Raw genomic sequence first — 18,638 nt, 5'->3', positions numbered from 1 at the left:
TCACAACTCTTTGGTGGAAGAAGAAAGTTGGTTTTTTTTTTTTTTTTTTTTGGTGGTACTGGGGTTCCTGGAAGCCCTTCTACCTCCGGGCTACACTCCCAGATCTATTTTATATTTTTATTTGGAAACAGGGTCTCAAGCCAGCGCGCGCGGCTGGCTTCGAATCTGCGCGATCCTCCTGTCTCTGCCTCTCAAGCACAGGATTTACAAGCGTGCGCCACCACGCCCGGCTAAAGTTGTTTGTTTTTTTTTTTTTTTTTAAGTTGGTTAATTGTGTGTGGGGTTTTTTTTATTTGTTTTGTTTTGTTTTGTTTTGTTTTTTTGCTGAATCTCTTCTCAGTTTTTCCGCAAGAAATAGTTATCTAGATATAGTTAATGATGCTTCCAAGGAATGATTTCACTAAGGCATGTGGACCAGTGGAAACACATTGGGAAACTGAAAGGCTAGTGGGCCAAAATTAAATCGGAACAATTTAACTATTAGATGCCTTCAGAGTACTTGTCATATTTAAAGATCCACCTTACCAGTACCACAAAAAACAAACAGATCAGTGCTCTAGAATACTTTGAAACTCAATTTTTTTATCCAAGTAGATGTTGGAGTGGTTTTGGTTTTGGTTTTTTCTCTTTCCCCTAACATGTAAACCTGTTAAATATAATGGTTTCCATACTTGAAATCCACCTGTGGCTTCTTTTTATACATAGAATAAAAATGCTTTTATACATAGAATAAAAATACCATCGCTCTAAAGACCTGCTGGCTCTCTCTCCTGCCTCGGCCTCCAAGTTTTTCATATTATGCTTGTGGTTCTTTGTGCAGTCATAGTGGCCTCCTTTCAACAAGACATGCTTTCCTTCCCTTGTGGGGCCTTTCGGGATGCTGACTTCTCTCTAGAATTTCCTCTCGCTGGTTTCTCACTTAAATATGACCTTTTCAAGTAAAGCATTGTCTTATCCCTCTGATCAATCTAAGCAATTTCTCCATCACCGAGTCTAATTGTTATAACCTTTATTATAATTATGCATATGTTTATATGTTTATGTTTCATAAGTTGCAGGGATCCTCACTAAGTAGCTGGGGCTGGCTGCAATCCTCCTGTCTCAGCCTCCCAAGTGTTGGGATTACAAGTGTGCACCACCACATCCGGCTTTTCATCATCTTTATCACTCCACCATACACCCCTTTCCAGCCCATTAGTATTTTAAATGCTTTATGAGTCTACCTTTCTGGTATTGGTGTCTAGGGATATTTTTAATAAGATTGAAGGATTTTTTTTCCAATTTTGAAGATTAAATTTTAAATTACCTTTAGGTTACTTAGTATGAATGAAAAATTACTTCTGAATTATTTTTGGCTTGAGTAAAATGAAAATGATAAGAAATTATGCCAATGGCTTTTTTGGGGCATTTTTTCCTTTTGTGGCATGCCTGTGGATATGAATGACTCATTTTCCAAGGTTCTAACAGTTGATTCTTATTGTGTAAAGTATTTGAAATTGAAGCTTTTACTATGTAATTCTGTCTGAATGCAGTGAACCTGATTTCCATTTGGATGGCCAGAGTGTGTTCACTTCGTGAAGAGAACGGTTGCTACTGCTGCTGTTTATTTAGGGCCGGGGGATGATATCTCTGAGCTACATCCCCAACCCTTTTTATATTTTGGTCTTAAAACAGGATCGCACTTGGTTTTTTCGAGTCCTGCTAAGTTGCTGAGGCCGGTCTTAAGTCTGCTGTGTTCCTATCTCAGCCACCCATGTAGAGGGATTGCAGGCATGTGCCACCACTCTGGGCTCTGCTGCTACTGCTTTGATAAGAAATATAGGGCATTAGAGTTAAACTCTGACTTTTAAAAGTATATTTGGGTTGTTCCAATTTAACATGGCTTCTTTTAATCTCTAAGACTGAAATAACTGCCATTTAGAAAAAAAAAAAAAAGAATACAGAACACAGCTGCTACCAGTTGAGCTATATGGAATAAATACTGGCTTACATCACTGGAGATGATTCAGTGTTTGAGGAAAATTTTAGCGCTTTCCTGTCACACCTACGCAGTGGAAGCAGAGACAGAACTGCATTTTTTTCTTTTGTTTTATATACAGTATGTTTACATTTAATTATTACTTCATCTCAGTAATAGGCAATTCTTATGACTTTTTAATAGTGACTTCTATACTTTTATTGGTGTGTAGTAATTATACGTCGTTGTGAGATTCAGAGTGGTGCTCTCATACACACAGGCTGCTTGGTGTGCTTCTCACTGCAGCCCAGCCTCCCTTCTCACCCTCCTGCACACATAGTAAGATTGGGAAGGAGACCTTCAAGGATGAACAGAACATTATTTGGACTGTTCCCTTCCTGGAGCCTCATTTTTCCTCTCACTGCCTCCTTCTCTCATTCCCCTTCCACTATATTACTTGTCTCACTCTGAAGTCCTTTTCCTCCCCTAATTTCTTTTATTATCATTATTTTTTATTGGAGCATTGTAGTCATACATCTTAATGAGGTAAAAGATGGTAGAGGCATGCATGCACATATCACTTTAGCCCTTCCCCAATCCTCCCATCTCCCCATCCCTTCCTCCCTCCCCTGATTAACTGCCCTTGACTTTCTGAGTGCCATCTTTAATGGTTCACTTTCTGGACTAGTTTGTTGTGTGTGTGCATGTGCGTATATGCGTGTGTGTTGGTTTTGTGTTTTTTTGGCAGAGAAAATATTAATATATTAGGTATTTTAAAAACTTGTATCTTTGCACAGTATTTTTAAAACTTTTCTCTTTAGGCATCTAGTTTTAATGGTGAAAACTATATGAATGGGCAGTAATATTTCTATTTTCTGATGGTGTGATTGTTTCAGAAAAAAAATTAGACCAAATCTTCTCTGGACTCTGGTCAGAAGATAGAATTCTTACAACAGGATAGAATGCTATTAATCTAAGGTTAAAGGAATGTAGTCTGTGTTTTCTATTGCAATCACTTAACATCTTTAGAAAAAAAAACATTTTGCTAAGCAAACTATCAATAAGACTGTTTTAAACTTAAGTGAGGTATATCATGTTCTTAATCCTAGATATTTGGAAGGCTGAAGCAGTGGGATCCTAAGGCAGAGGCTGTTCAGGGCAGCTTAGGAGAGACACTGTCTCAAAAATAAAATGAAAAGGGCTAGGAATGTATGAGGCTTTGGGTTTGATACCTAGTACTCCCTCTGCCCACTACCCAAATAATAGATTTTTTGTCTTATTTTGTGTATGAATAAAAGTTGTAATAAATTATTTGAAACTTTAGTCTTTTTTTGTGTGTGTGTGAGTCTGGGGATGGAACCCAGGGGCATTCTATCTCCAAGCTACACACCCTGCCCTATTTTTTATTCATTATTTTGAAATAGGGTCTCACTAAGTTGCAGAAAGCCTCACTAAGTAGCTGAGTCTGTCCTCAAACTGTGATCCTCCTTCCAGTCTCAGCCTCCCAAATGCTGGAAACTTCAGTCTTTTGAAATGACTTTATGAGGTAAACTTTCTTCCCTACTTGATTTCAGAACACTTATTACAACCTTTTCTTGTAATGCCAAATCTATTACAAGTATAATTATGATTTTGTGTTTTTTTTTTTTTTTAGGTACTGGTGATTGAATCCAGAGTCATGCATGTACTAGGCAATGTTCTACCATTGAGCCACATCCTCAGCCTTACTTATGATTTTAACTTGATCAAGGAAATATTTATTTAAAAGTCCATATTTATTCATTTATTCATTAATCCAAAAAAATTACATATGGGATCAACTGGATTGGATGGCCAAAATGTCTTATTAAATTTGAGCCAAAGCCCCAGAGTATTTGATTTGGGATTTTGAAATTGATCAGATAATTAGAGATTTATTATACTTCCAGTTTTATATTTAATATGAAGTAGTTACAAAGGAAGCAAAAAAAGTTGTCCTTAATTCAGTAGAAGAGGCAGGGAGGGAGTGGTTCATTGGTAGAGGACTGCCTAGCATGCACAAATTCCTGGATTTTATCCCTAGCACTGCAGCAAGGAAGTGGGAAGATAAATGGAAAGAAGTGTAAATTTCTTTAATATTTATTATAAAGTAGAAAAGTTGATGTAGGAAAAAGTTTGTGAAAGATCTCCAACAAACTTTTGAGGAAATTGAAGTAAAGAACCAATTAAGGGAATGCAGATGCTCTAGGAGATGAAATACTTTAAAGCCTGTGGTAGAGATGCTATTTTGGTAGGTGATGAGAAAATTTTATTAGCTAAGATTTCTAAATTAATTAATGAATTAACTTTGGTTATACTGGGGATTCATCCTAGGGCCATGTGTATGCTAGGCCAGTGCTCTGCTTCTGGACTACTCCCCCAGCCCAGGAGATAAGATGTTATTAAAGGATTTAACTGAGCCAGATCTTTGGAGCCAGAGCAACTATTTTCTGGTTTCCCCCTTAGGAAGATGGTGCCTTTAGTAGAAGAGCTTGGGATCAAAAGGCCAGAAACAAAACAGAGAAAAGGTTATTGTGTTAAAACAGTGCTATATTGTATAGGTCTACACTGTCCTAACCATAGTATTATCATAGTGAAATCACATATTAAGGATGTATAAGAGTCAGTATGATGCCTCTGAAAGCATATAAACAGCCCTTTTTAAAATACGTAGAATAATTTAGCCGTTAACTTTTATAGACGACTTAGTTTTTACTCAGGAATTAAGTCCTAGCTATAAATAATGGTTTCTGGACCCTTAAATGCAACACAACACTGAACTCTCCGAGAATGAAGCCACAATTTTAAGCTTATGCTTTTTATTGTCACAGGACACTAAAATATGTATGGGGAAAAGAATGGTTTAAACATTTTTCCAGGATGTGTTTATATGAAAGTTTTCTGCCCATGTTGTATCTACATGAGCACATGGTAATCTTGAACAAAGTAAGGTTAAAGGGGAAATAACAGTCTACTGTTTCCTTTGGCTCTTATAGGAAAGTGGTCAGCCTTTGACCCTTATTTTATCTGAACCAATAAAATGTTTAGTGACACTAATCCAAACAAAAGATTTTATTTCTGGTTTTTCCTATATGTGGCAAAAGTTCAAATCATCAGGATCTCTGTAGAATTTCACGGGCATAGTGTTAACATTTTTGTCCTCATTATTTCTGTAATAAATGGAAATTTTGAGTGGTATTCAGTAATAATACCTTATCTATAAGCAATACATAAATTTTCTTTGACTGGATTACTGTCTCATCCTTGGCTATAGGTAAATTCTGGCTTCAAAAAGGCTTTGTAGGGGTTCATATCTTCTTTCTTTCTTTCTTTCTTTCTTTCTTTCTTTTTTTTTTTTTTTTTTTGGTGGTACTGGGGTTCCTGGAAACCCTTCTACCTCCGGGCTATACTCCTAGACCTATTTTATACTTTTTATTTGAAAACAGGGTCTCTTAAGCCAGTGTGGCTTGCTTCTAACCTCCGTGATCCTCCATCTCTGCCTCCCAAGCGCGGGGATTACATTTTACTAGGATTACTTTTTATTTACTAGGATTACTCTTTTATTTACTAGGATTTGTAAATAAATTGATTAGGACTAATGCCTAGTGCGTCACACTAGATTCCTAAGCATACAATGGAGTTAGTCGTATCACTAGTTGATACTGCGATGACAGCATCACAGTTCTAGCACGACCCTACAGATAGAAGATAGAAGACACGTCTCTGGCTCTTGAAAGGAACTTTAGTATCACTTGAGAAGTCATCAGTAGTTGATATTTGTAATGCCAAGTGTACAAATCAACATTAATATGAAATCATGTACTAATTTATAAATTTTGCTCTAAAAATATAGATGACAAAATACCTACAGACATATCTTGAAAATATGTGCTTTCACTAATGTGTAATGGGATTTATGGACTTTCTTCACTGGATGTAATGCCTTCAGAGATTAAAGTGAATTATTTAAAGTATTAATTAATTTTGACTTTTTTTTTTTTGTGGGTCTGGAGATGGAACCCAGAGGCATTTGACCTCTGACCTGCACCCCCCTGCCCTATTTTTTATTTTTTATTTTGAAACAGGGTCTCACTAAGTTGGGAGGGCCTCACTAAGTAGCTGAAGCTGTCTGCAAACTGTGATCCTCAGGTCTCAGCCTCCCGAATGCTGGGATTAAAAGCGTGTGCCACCACGCCCGGCTTAACCTGCTTTTAACATGCCTGATATTACAGTTTATATATATATATATATATATATATATATATATATATATATATATATATATATTTTTTTTTTTTTTTGTGGTGGTGGTACTGGGGTTCCTGGAAGCCCTTCAACCTCTGGGCTACACTCCCAGACCTGTTTTATATTTTCATTTGGAAACAGGGTCTCCTAAACCAGCACGCACGGCTGGCTTCGAACCTGCGCGATCCTCCTGTCTCTGCCTCCCAAGCGCGAGGATTACAAGCGTGCGCCACCACGCCCAGCTTCAGTTTCTATTTTTAAAAAACTGGTATTTAGAGCTGGGCGTGGTGGCGCAAGCTTGTAATCCCTGCACTTGGGAGGCTGAGACAAGAGGATCGCACAGGTTTGAAGCCAGCCTCAGCTACTTAATGAGGCTTTCAGCAACTTAGTGAGACTCTGTTTCAAAATAAAATATAAAATAGGGCTGGGAGTATAGCCCGGAGGTGGAAAGCCTCTGGGTTCCACCCTCAGTACCACAAAAAAACAAAAAACTGGTATTTGTTAGTTATGAAGATTTTTTTTTCTTTTAGAAAAATAGCGATCTTAGCCGGGCGTGGTGGCGCACGCTTGTAATCCCCGTGCTTGGGAGGCGGAGACAGGAGGATCGCGCAGGTTCGAGGCCAGCCACGCTGGCGTAAGACCCTGTTTCAAAAAATAAAATAGGTCTGGGAGTGTAGCCTGGAGGTAGAAGGGCTTCCAGGAACCCCAGTACCACAAAAAAAAAAAAAAAAAAGAAAGCGATCTTAGAAGAATTCAGAATGGTAATGTATATTTATCTAATTGAAAAGTCCCTTTCGAGTATAGGTATGATTAAGGAGACTGAAAGCCAGGCGTGGTGGCTCATACTTGTAACACCCCCCCCACCCCCCCCCACCCCACCCCCACCCCCCCCCCCCGCGCGCTTGGGAGGCTGAGACACGAGGATCGCACAGGTTCGAAGCCAGCCTCAGCTACTTAGTGAGGCTCTCAGCAAATTAATGAGACCCTGTTTTCAAATAAAAGTATAAAATAGGTCTGGAAGTATAGCCCAGAGGTAGAAAGCCCCTGGGTTCCACCCAAGTACCACACACACACACAAAAAAAAAAGAATTCTCTTACATGTTTCAATATGATGAGCAGAAAGCAGATACATTTCTTTTTCCCCAAGTAGATGGAACAAGCATTTTCAGTGGAAACACTAAGAATTGCTAATTGTTTAATTTTTACCCCAGAAAATAATAGCCTATCTTTACCTGTGTTAAAGGCCTATGAAGTACTTTTGATTGATTTGCAATTAGATTGAGAAAAAATAGATTTATACCATCACCTTGATATTCTTGCTAGTGTCAGAGTGCTGCTTAAGGACAGATCCACTGCTTTATAGGTATACTTGCACAGGCCTGTGTTCTTCCAAATTGCCATCCAACCCAGAGGGCTGTCTAACATCTGTTTGAGTAGCACTCTGTCACAATAGGTATGCCAAGAAGGTTAAAGTAGTTAGAGAACCAGGCTGAAAATGTAGTTTTTTGGTAGATTAATTGCCTAACATGTGCAAGGCCCTGAATTCAATCTTCAATAACATTAAAAAGAAAAAGAAGTTACAGAACCCATCCAAAATACCTTTAGTAAATAAAGTGAAAGTAATAAAAGCTTACTGGGGGGTTTCTCGTGAAAGAAAGGGCAGAAACCAAATCTGAAACCTGAACCAGGCTGGGCGTGGTGGCATCTGCCTGTAATCCCAGCATTCGGGAGGCTGAGACAGGAGGATCGCAGGTTCATGGCCAGCCTCAACTACCTAGTGAGGCCCTTCACAACTTAGACCCTGTTTCAAAATAAAGAATAAAAAATAGGGCTGGGAGTGTTGATCTGAGTTAGAATGCCCCTGGGTTCAATCCTGAGCACGATGGATGGATGGATGGATGGATGGATGAAATCTGAACAAGGCAGGTGATTTTTCGATATCCTTTTTTTTTTCTTTTCTATTTTTCCTTCATCAACATCATAAACCTAATTTCATAAGCTAGTGAAATATATCTTTTTTTAACCAAAATTCTTTTATAAACAAGTAGTTTTCAGCTGGCATTATAATATAAAGCTTTGCAGGATCTTTCCTCTGGAGGTAGAGAAAAGAGCTGCTGAACAGAAACTTACTGGAGCTGAGATTCATGCTGACTCCTACTCTTCACTGTCACCTTCTGGTGCTGTGACCTTTTAACAACTCCCACTCCTATTGTTTGCACCAAAAAGAGCATACAGGTTGGAAGCCAGCCTCAGCTACTTAGTGAGGCTCTCAGCAACTTAGTGAGACCCTGTTTCCAAATAAAATATAAAAAATAGGTCTGGGAGTATAGCCCGGAGGTAGAAAGCCTCTGGGTTTCACCTCCAGTACCTTTAAAAAAAAAAAAAAAAGGCTCCTAGAGCCAGGTGTGGCGACACACACTTGTAATCCCAGCATTTGGGAGGCTGAGATAGGGGAATCACAATTCATAGACAGCCTCAGCATCTCAGTGAGACCCTGTTTCAAAATAAGGAATAAAAAATAGGGCTGGGAGTGCAGCTCAGAGGTAGAATGGCCCTTGGTCCCATCCCCAGTACCACCGGGGGGTGGGGGGGCTCCTGGATTCCAGTACTTGGGAGGCTGAGGCAGGATTGCAGGTTCACAGCCTCAGCTACTTAGTGAGGGACCTCCATAGCTTAGTGAGACCCTGATTCAAAATAAAGAATAATTTTTCCGGGCATGGTGGCGCACGCTTGTAATCCCCACGCTTGGGAAGCAGAGACAGGAGGATCACGCAGGTTCGAAGCCAGCCACACACACTGGCTTAGGAGACCCTGTTTCCAAATAAAAATGTAAAAATAGGTCTGGGAGTGTAGCCTGGAGGTAGAAGGGAATAATAATTTTTTAAAAATAGGACTGGGAATGTAGCCTGGAAGTAGCATGCCCCTGGGTTCACTCTCCAGTATCACAAAGAAAAAGGTCTCCTGGAATGGTTGCATCAGCAAGGTTTTTTTTTTTTTTTTAATTTTGAGCTGAAAATTCATAATATAAAAGTTAAAAAATTTATAAACTATACTACATACACAGTATTTAAATTAATGTCACAGGAAACAGAAAAATGCCTGCCTAGTATTGTGAGACCTTGGATTCAATCCCTGGTTGGGGGGGATAGCATGACAGTACACATAGGCTGAAACTGAAAATAAAATTTTGACAAATTTTGTAGTAGGAAAACTGACTTCCTCTAAAATCAACTTTGTGACATAGAATTTTCATTATGGAGGAAGCAGTATGGTAGAGTAAATGCACCTGGTTCACTAAGTCACCTACAAGCTGAGGAAGAACTCGCCTCCTCTGCCGGGTACATTGGAAATGTGTCCCATTTCAACCATAAAAACCTACCACAGTGTAGGTGGCTTACAGAACAATAGTCTTTATGGGGAAGGGGGCTAACCTGACCCATTTGTTTTCATAAATTTATCTTCTTTGCATCCCTGAGACTATATGAAAAAAATCCAAGTTTGAAATTTTACTAGGAGAATGGTTTTAAGCATTAAGCACAAAGTGCATCAAAATGATAGCCCGGAACCGGGCGTGATAGCGCACGCTCGTAATCCCGGCATTTGGGAAGCTGAGACAGGAGGATCGTGGTTCGTGGACAGCCTCAGCTACTTAGTGAGGTCCTTTGCAACTCAGTGAGACCGTGTTTCAATGTAAAGAATAAAAAATAGATAGGACTGGAGATGTAGCTTGGAGGTAAAATGCCCCTGCATGCCATCCCCAGTACTGCCCCCCAAAAAAAAAAAAAAAGATATCCCATGTATTGCCTCGTGGTATTTAGGAATCTTGATTCCATGACTTGCTTTCAGGGATCTTCCACACTGGTTTCTTTATACCGCTTCATGCAAGTTAATTTATCTTAACCAGGGATTTAAGTTCAGTTGTGGCTTTGTTTCTACTTTGGATTTAAATCTCTGAGTTTGTAGCAAGCAGCACAATAAGGGTTATTTGGGCTGTAAATGTTAGTTGTATTTCTTACAACTAACTCTATTTAATGTCTCTGTTTTGGTGTTTCTATAAAATAACCCCAGAGTGTTTGCTAGGATTCCTGATACATAAAATAATGTAAAGGTCTATATAAAAATTATGTTTATGACTTTTATACTTCTAATTTTCCATGATTTCTAAATGCCGTTCTGTTTAAGCAAAAGGCCTTTAGAATTGAAACACCACAACCTTTCCTAGTCACAGAAGCCTCACTAGGATTCCTCTCAATTCTTATAAAATCTTTATGTAGTTCAAATTGAGCCCTCCCTGAGAACTCAGCAGATTAGGCACAGGAACTGTGGAAACTTCTAGGTTCTGAGCCAGACTTGTACATTTGCAAGAGGCTAAAGCAACTTTAGTATTGAATTCTGCTCAGCTTCCTTAGGGAAAGGTGCACTGGAAAGCAAGAGGAATGTGAGCCTGCAAGTGGCTTAAGGCTTCTTGCTTAGTCTCTCCTGCTAATAAGTCTTTCCCTCGGTTTGAGTGGGCTGAGATAAGTTTTTCTTGTATTTAAACTTTAAGGAATCTGGTTTTAGTGTGAGTAAAATAGTCTGAAAACTGGAATTATTTTCTTTTTGTCTCTTTATTATATTGTGATTGAAAGAATAAGCTAAAAGGGGTAAAAAGAAAAATGTTTAACTGTTAATCTTTGGTTGAATTCTATAAATTTATAAGTTGATCTGTATTTATGAGAATTCAATAGAGGGCCTGATAACTAAGGCCCTTTAGCATTTACCCACTTTATCATTAATTTTACAGTTACTTTTTAATGTGTTCATAATGTGTCTCTTAAGAACCACCAGTTTTCTTTGTTGTAGCTGTGCCTTTAGGAGCCAATGAGGCTGCAGCTATAAGACCCCCGCTGAGGGGAAACCCTCAATCAACCTCGGGATAAGCAACGTCAAGTACCACGAGAGACTACGTCCTTGATGCAATGAGCAAAAGATAAAGGTTTATTAAGGAGCCAGTGCACTGGGGCTAACTCGTATAGGAGTTCGGCCCCGAGCCACTGAAACTGAGGGTATTTATAGGGAAAAGACCATTAGTTAGGGGGTTTTGGGCTAAATTGCATGCGTTTACAGAAAAAGTACATTCTGTAGTCAAGTGTTAGATAAAATACCAGGTGCAGTCAGTAAGCTCCCGGGTCAAGGTGCTCTGGCCCAGACAGTATAGATAAGATGGGGTGGGCTTATCGCATATCTTACATTCCTAAGCTGTAAGCTGCAGTAAAATATACTTTTTCTTTTTAACTATTAGCTGGCTGTTTTAACTATTAGCTAGCTGCTAGGGGCTTATGATTTTTTTTCTAAATGGAGCCTTTCACAGCTTTGAGGAAGATGTCTCAGAGATACCTATTTCTATTAATACAGCAACAGGAACCTGTGCGTGCGTGCGTGCATGTATGTGTGTGTGTGTGTCTGTCTGTCTGTCTGTCTGTCTATCTGTCTAGTGATTGAGGGTCATTCTACCTCCAAGCTACACCTCCACCTCCAGGCCACACTAAGTAGTTGAGGCTGGCTGCAACCCATACCTGACACAGCCTCCCAAATACTGGTATTACAAGCGTGTGCCATTACACCCAACTTAAAATAATTTTGATACCATTTTCATTTCTACAGACACAAAGGGTTTGATTGATACTGAATGTATCTTCAGTATTTAACATCATTTTTTTCTCACCTTTTCCCCAAATCTCATCAATATATTACAAATATTTCCTTGAATATCATGCTCCAGTGGAGTTTTCTTTTTCTTTTTCTTTTTCTTTTCTTTTCTTTTTTTTTTTTTATTTTTGACACTGGGGATGGAACCCAGGGGCATTCTACCTCTGAGCTACATCCCCAGCTCTATTTTTTATTCTTTATTTTGAAACAGGGTCTCACTGAGTTGTAAAGAGCCTAAGTAGCTGAGGCTGTCCATAAACTGAGATCCTCCTGTCTCAGCCTCCCAAATGCTGGGATTACAAGTGTGCGCCACTACACCTGCTAGTTTCTTTCTTTTTTAAACTCACATTTTTATATGTCTTTCATCAAAAGGTTGTAGAACGCCAGGCATGGTGGCGCACGCTTGTAATCCCTGTGCTTGGGAGGCAGAGACAGGAGGATCACGCAGGTTCAAAGCCAGCCATGCTGGCTTAAGAGACCCTGTTTCCAAATAAAAATATAAAATAGGTCTGGGAGTGTAGCCCGGAGGTAGAACGGTTTCCAGGAACCCCAGTACCACCACCATCAACCAAAAAAAAAAAAAAAAAAAGGTTGTAGAACATTTTACAGTTACTAATTATAGTTCAGAATGTTCCCTTCAAAGTGATAGTAAGCTTTAATATCTCACTTTAATGGCAAAATAGCTGCAAATATGTATTTAATTTACCATGTCAATATTTATCACTACATCTTTACCTTTGTTTTATTCTTTAGTCCTCTATGGAAACATTGCTAAGTAGATTTTCTATAATGCTAGAAATGTTTTATATTTGCCCTGTCAAATATGGCACCCATTATCACTTAAATCAGGTTGGAGAGATTGAGGTTCTACATTTTTAACTCAGTTCTATTTCATTAAGTTAAAATCTGAATTTAAGCAGTCACATATAAACGGTCACAGACTGTTGTATTGGATAATATAGTTCTATAATCCCCTCATCCTAAGAAAACACCTTTGTGATTAACCATTTGCCTCTCGATCTTTGAATCTGTTAATATATTTTGGTTATCAGTTCCTTGCAATGTCTCTTTTTTTTTTCTTTTCTTATTAGCTAAGACTTTTATTACAGTGTCAGTTGAATAAAAATGGTAAGCAGAGGTGCCTTGTACTAGTCCCTAAGATCGGGAGTAGTACAAACATTTACTTGTTCACCATAATATTAGCTATAAGGTTTTTTTGTAGGTAATATTTGTCAAGTTAATAAAGTTCCCCTGTATTCCTAGTTTATAGTTCTTATCATGAACGACACTGGATTTTGGTAAATGCTCTTTTTTTATATGTAATAATTTACTTTAAATAAATTATTGGTACATTATAGTTTTACATCATTATTTCATTCATAGTGACATACAAATGCTTTTTCTTTATTGATACATAATGTAATTTTCTTTAACCCCTTGATATATGATTATATACGTTAATTGATATTCAAATAATTCTTTTTATTAACTGGGTTTTGTTTACTATGTTTTGTTGAGGATTTTAAAATTTATGTTCATGAGAGATATAGGACTGTAATTATTTTTTCTTGTAATTGTCTGGCTTTGGTATTAGGGTAATGCTGGCCCTGTGAGTTTAAATCCCTCTCTATGTCTCTTTTTTAAAGAGGTGGTAGGAATTTGTCCTTATTTCTTCCATAAATTTTGGGTAGAATTTGCTTGTGAAAACTTGTGGGTCTGTTACTTTCTGGTTTTGGGGGGGGGGGGTTGTTGTTGTTTTTTGGTGGTGGTGCTATTGGGAATTAGACACCACAACCTCCCCCAAAAAAACCAAAAACTTTAGCTACATCTCCAGTTCTTTATTTTGAAACAAAGTCTTGCTAAGTTATTGTATGCTAGCCTTAAACCTTCAATCCTCTATCTCATCCTCTCAAGTACTGGAATTACATGTGTGTATCACCATGCCCAGCTGTTACCTTATGGTTTTTTATTATTGATTCAGTTTCTTGTATAGATTTAGACCTTATTCAGATTTTCTGTTTCTCCTGTTATGAGTTTTGACAGATTGTATCTTTCAAGAGAATGGTTCATTTCTTCTATCAAATAAGTGAACATAGAATTTATAACATTCCTTCATTAGCCTTGAGACCAGTTGTTAATTTTGTGTCTCCTTTTTTTTTCCTTAGAGGTTTGCTTGTTTGTTTGTTTATTTATTTATTGTAAATTTTATCTTCCCAAAGAATTAGCTTTAGGTTAACCAAATTAGTTTTGGTTCTCTCTGATTTCCTGCTTTTGATTTCATGTTTCTGCTGTAATTTTAATTTTTTTCTGCTTATTTTGGATTTCATTTGCTCTTTTTCTATTTCTTAGATTATTAATTCTATATCTTCTAAGATATACATTAATGCTATAAATTTTCCTTTACTGCTTTGTTGCACTCCAAATTTTGATTAAGTTAAAAATATTTTAAGATTTCTCCTGAGATGACTCTGACCAAGTTACTTGGAAGCATATGTTTAATCTCTAAGCATTTGGGGGTTTTCTAGGTAGCTTTCTGTTGTTGATTTCTAATAATTTTTATTTTTGTCTGAGAGCCTATATTATATATTTTGTTTTTAATTTGTTAAGGTGAGGTTTAAGGTCTATAATGTGGTCTAACTTGGTGGAAATTTCATGTGAGCATAAGAAGATATATGGGCCAAAATAGGTTTTACCAAATCAAAGTGCCTTCAGGGCTATGCTTCCCCTGGAGGCTCTACAGAGAATCTATTTGGTTTTTTGTTTTCCAGTTTCCAGAGGCCACCTACTTCCTTACTTTGTTGTTCCTTCCTCCATCTTTAAAGTTCATTATTCAACCTCTAGTCACATTGCCCCTCTTTTTCCAACCCTCTTGCACTTTGTGTGTGTGTGTGTGTGTGTGTGTGTGTGTGTGTGTGTGTGTGTGGTACTGGGGGTGGAACTCAGAGGCTTTCAAACCTCTGGGCTATACTCCCAGACCTATTTTTTTTAACAATTTTTTTATTGAACATAAGTAGTATACATTTACACTATATTTGGTGCCCTCTCCCCCCCCCGCCCCTGTTTTCTCTCCCCCCCCCACCAATGGTTGTCCAGGTTAACCATGTCTTATTCATAATTTTACACATGTTCAGGTGTAGACCCTCATTAATCAAGATCGGCCTTTCTCCTCTCCTATCTTTCCATTAAAACTTAGCTAGTATTTCCCCTCTAATATCTGGGGTCCTACTGGAATCCTTTGTGTTTTCTAGTTTGGGCATATTAGAGGAAACATGTGTATCTTCTCCTTCTGTGCTTGGCTGATCTCACTTAACATGATGCTCTCCAGGGCTTTCCATCTTATTGCAAATGATATAATTTTGTTCTTCTTTATGGCTGAATAGAATTCCATTGTGTGTATTTCCCACAGTTTTGCTATCCATTCATCTGTTGATGGTGATCTGGGTTGGTTCCATATTTTGGCTATTACAAATTGTGCTGCTATGAACATAGGTATGCATATGTTGCTGTATTTCTCTGAATTCAACCCCTTTGGAAAGATTCCGAGGAGTGGTATAGCTGGATCATATGGTGGATCTATTCCCAACTTTCTTAGGAATCTCCACACAGAAATCTCCCAGACCTATTTTATATTGTATTTGGACACAGGGTCTCACTAAGTTGCTGAGAGCCTCACTCAGTAGCTGAGGCTGGCTTTGAACCTATGCGATCCTCCTGTCAGCCTCCCAAGCACAGGGATTACAAGCGTGCGCCACCACACCCAGCCCTCTTGCACTTTTAACTACTCTTGTACTTTTATTGGACCAACCTAGACAGTACAAGATAGTCATCCTACCTCAAGACCCTTAAATCACATCTGTAGGGTCTTTTCTACCATGTAAAGGAATGTATTCATTCCTGCTCCCAAGCAGGATTAGGACGCATTGGGAACAGGATTAGGAAGCATTCTTTGGCCTTCCACAATAGTAGAGTCAGGATTCAAACTTAATAATCCTATTCTTGGAACTACTTTTCCATTCTTTCTGCCTCCTCTGCTATTTTACACATCAAAATGTTTCATTTCTGCTGTATTTTAATTATTTGTGTTTACCTCTCAGTAGAATGTCACTCTCCTGAAACAGGACGCGTAGCATTTGTATCAAGTGAGTTCAGATAAAGGAAATTATATGAAAAAAAGAGACATCAATAGAGGAAGTGGTAGTTGACCCTTTAGCCTGTGAGGCTAGTGACTGCGGTAATAGCATAACTCAACTCACCACCATTCCTCAAACTGCTCTTGTAGGGTTGTAATGCCTGTGTCAAAGATCTGAAACGAAAATCTCATCTTGCCTTAATTTTGGCTACTTTTTTATGGAAATGGAGATGAGAAGTAAAAATGACATATTTCAGATTTTTATTGTCATTACATAAAATTTTAAATAGAGCAAATTTGCCATTTTGTTTTACCAGTCATCTGAATGCACAATTAATTAATTTTAAAAAGCCGTGACAACTTATCATATTTATTTACTGCTAAAAGTACTTTGTAAGACTTGACTAACACTGGCTACTATAATATAGTAGTGTGTAAAACCGCATTTCAATAATGTTTTCACTATGTTAGCAAATTTAAGTTTCTCTGTAGTGTTTGTGAACCCCATTCATATTTAGCCTGTCTTCCATTTTGCTGAGGTCCAAGGACAACAGAAATAGCAACAACAACAAAAAATCTTCCTGTGTGGCCTTTAGATATCAAATCTGAAGATTCTTAATGCATTTCCAGCCAGGGACCATAAGCAAACAAACTTGCTACAGATAACTACACCCTTCCTGTTTGGGGATTGAGTTTACTGTGGAACAGATTTCGGAAATAGGTTTCTGACGGTTTCAAGTTGTATTTATAAATGTTGGAGGGTGAGGTCTTCCTTTAACAAAAACTAATTATTTCCTGTCCAGTGCCCAGCAAGAGCATTTTAAGCAGTTTCTTTGGAAAATTTCCTCTCTAGTAGAGAATTATGTTGCTTTCAACAGTTGTGATGTTCTTGTTAATCCGTGTGTAAAAATATATGTATTTTTAATGAGTAATTCAGAAAAAAATTTACAACTTTAAAAACAAAAATATTTGTCTTAATAGACTTAAATGCTTATGGTGTATTGTCACCAGAGTGACAGTCATTACCAGTTTAAATAAATATATGACAATTTTATTTTTTTTCATAAGCAAGTCTAGTGTATTTATGTTCTATAAATATGCCCACTGAAGAATTACAGTTTAGGTAAAAAGATTTACATTAAACAATTTGCAGGTTAATTTACAGTGTAACATTATTCTCATCTAGTACATCTGTTATAAAAAAAAATAAAAGAGCCTGTAAAATTTAGACCACCCACAGTCTGCTGAGGCCATGGTTGGTATTAGAATGTTGTTATTATGTGGGCTGACTGGATTGGTAAGGAATTTACCTCCACTAAGACTGAACCATCATGGTTTTGACTTTCTCCCGCAGGGACTGCATTGGCTTGATTTACATATTGTGTGTTTGTTAGACCAAGCAGATTGTATTCTATTGCCTTGACATCATGAGTAATATTATCTGAATAATATACTGTTTTCTAAGTCAGTTTATCAGAATACAAATATCATTTCTGGTCCATGTAAACCTTAGGATAAATTGGAATAAATGGCTGGTTTACATTGCTGAATTAAACTTAGTTACTAAAACTAAATTTCATTACTATTTAGAAAAATGTAGGGGTTGATAATTATTGCTGAGAAGGCAGCTAAGATTTTCTATATATTTTAGTCTCTGTCATTTTAGGAACTTATCCTTGGGACTTGTGAATTGTTTGAGAGCACAGAAATAAATTTCTTAAAATTTAGTAACCTAAAAATGAGAGTCAGAAATGAACATAGCTACTTTTAGGCAATTAGACAAATACTGCAGATGTTTTAAAACAGCACCATTCACTGCAACTAGCAGTAACCATTTGAAGAATAAAAGTTATCATAAGCCCAGCAGTGTCTTAATTCACTGATTCTAAGGTTTTTTTTTTTTTTCTTCTTCTTCTTCTTTATTTTGAAACAGTGTCTCACTGGGTTGCAAAGGGCCACACTAAGTAGCTGAGGTTGTCCACAAACTGCATCTGCCTGTCTCAGCCTCTGAAATGCTGGGATTACAAGCATGTGCTGCCATGGCTGGCTGATTCTAAGGTTTTTGAGAAAGCATAAAATTAATTTTTGGAGAATAGACAGTGTTGATTAGTATTACATTAGAAAAATAAGAGTTCATATTTGCCTTACTGGGGATTGAACCCTGGGCTTTGCACACACTAGGCATGCTCTTTACCACTGACCTCTATCCCCAGCTGTTTTTACTTTGAGGGACAGGGTCTCACTGTTACTGGCCTCAAACTTTTGATGCTCTTGTCTTAGCCTCCTGAAACTATAGGTGTTCCCCCATGTAGTTTATTTTGAGCTTAAGGTTGCTTTGGTGACTTTATAGGCTGCTTCTAACTTGAACCTTTTATTCAAGTAATACTTCAGCAGCCTTATAATTTGTCACATATTAAATAATTTCTAAGTTATCTGGTTATAGCTTAAAGAAACTAAGCTTAGAGGCTCAACCATTTTTATTCCACACAAAGGAACAAAGCCATTGATGTACCTTGCCTAGCCTTTTCTTCTTACCTCTTCTCATTTCTATTCAGATATGCTTTAAGTAGACTGCTTTATAAAACGACTGACAAATGCCAT

At 37.7% G+C, this 18,638-nt stretch overlaps 1 protein-coding gene across 8 annotated transcripts in view; it reads left to right on the top strand.

Moving 5' to 3' along the window:
• PPHLN1 (periphilin 1) overlaps positions 1–18,638 on the top strand; it is a gene marked incomplete at both ends in the record, with an annotated part of 130,970 nt that overhangs the window by 111,902 nt on the left and 430 nt on the right. The window lies entirely within an intron of this gene.

The sequence above is a fragment of the Muscardinus avellanarius genome, assembly GCF_963383645.1.
Source record: "Muscardinus avellanarius genome assembly, chromosome: 11".
NCBI lineage: Eukaryota > Metazoa > Chordata > Mammalia > Rodentia > Gliridae > Muscardinus > Muscardinus avellanarius.
The sequence above is the reverse complement of the archived record's forward strand: the minus strand, read 5'-3'. Positions and strand labels throughout refer to the sequence as shown.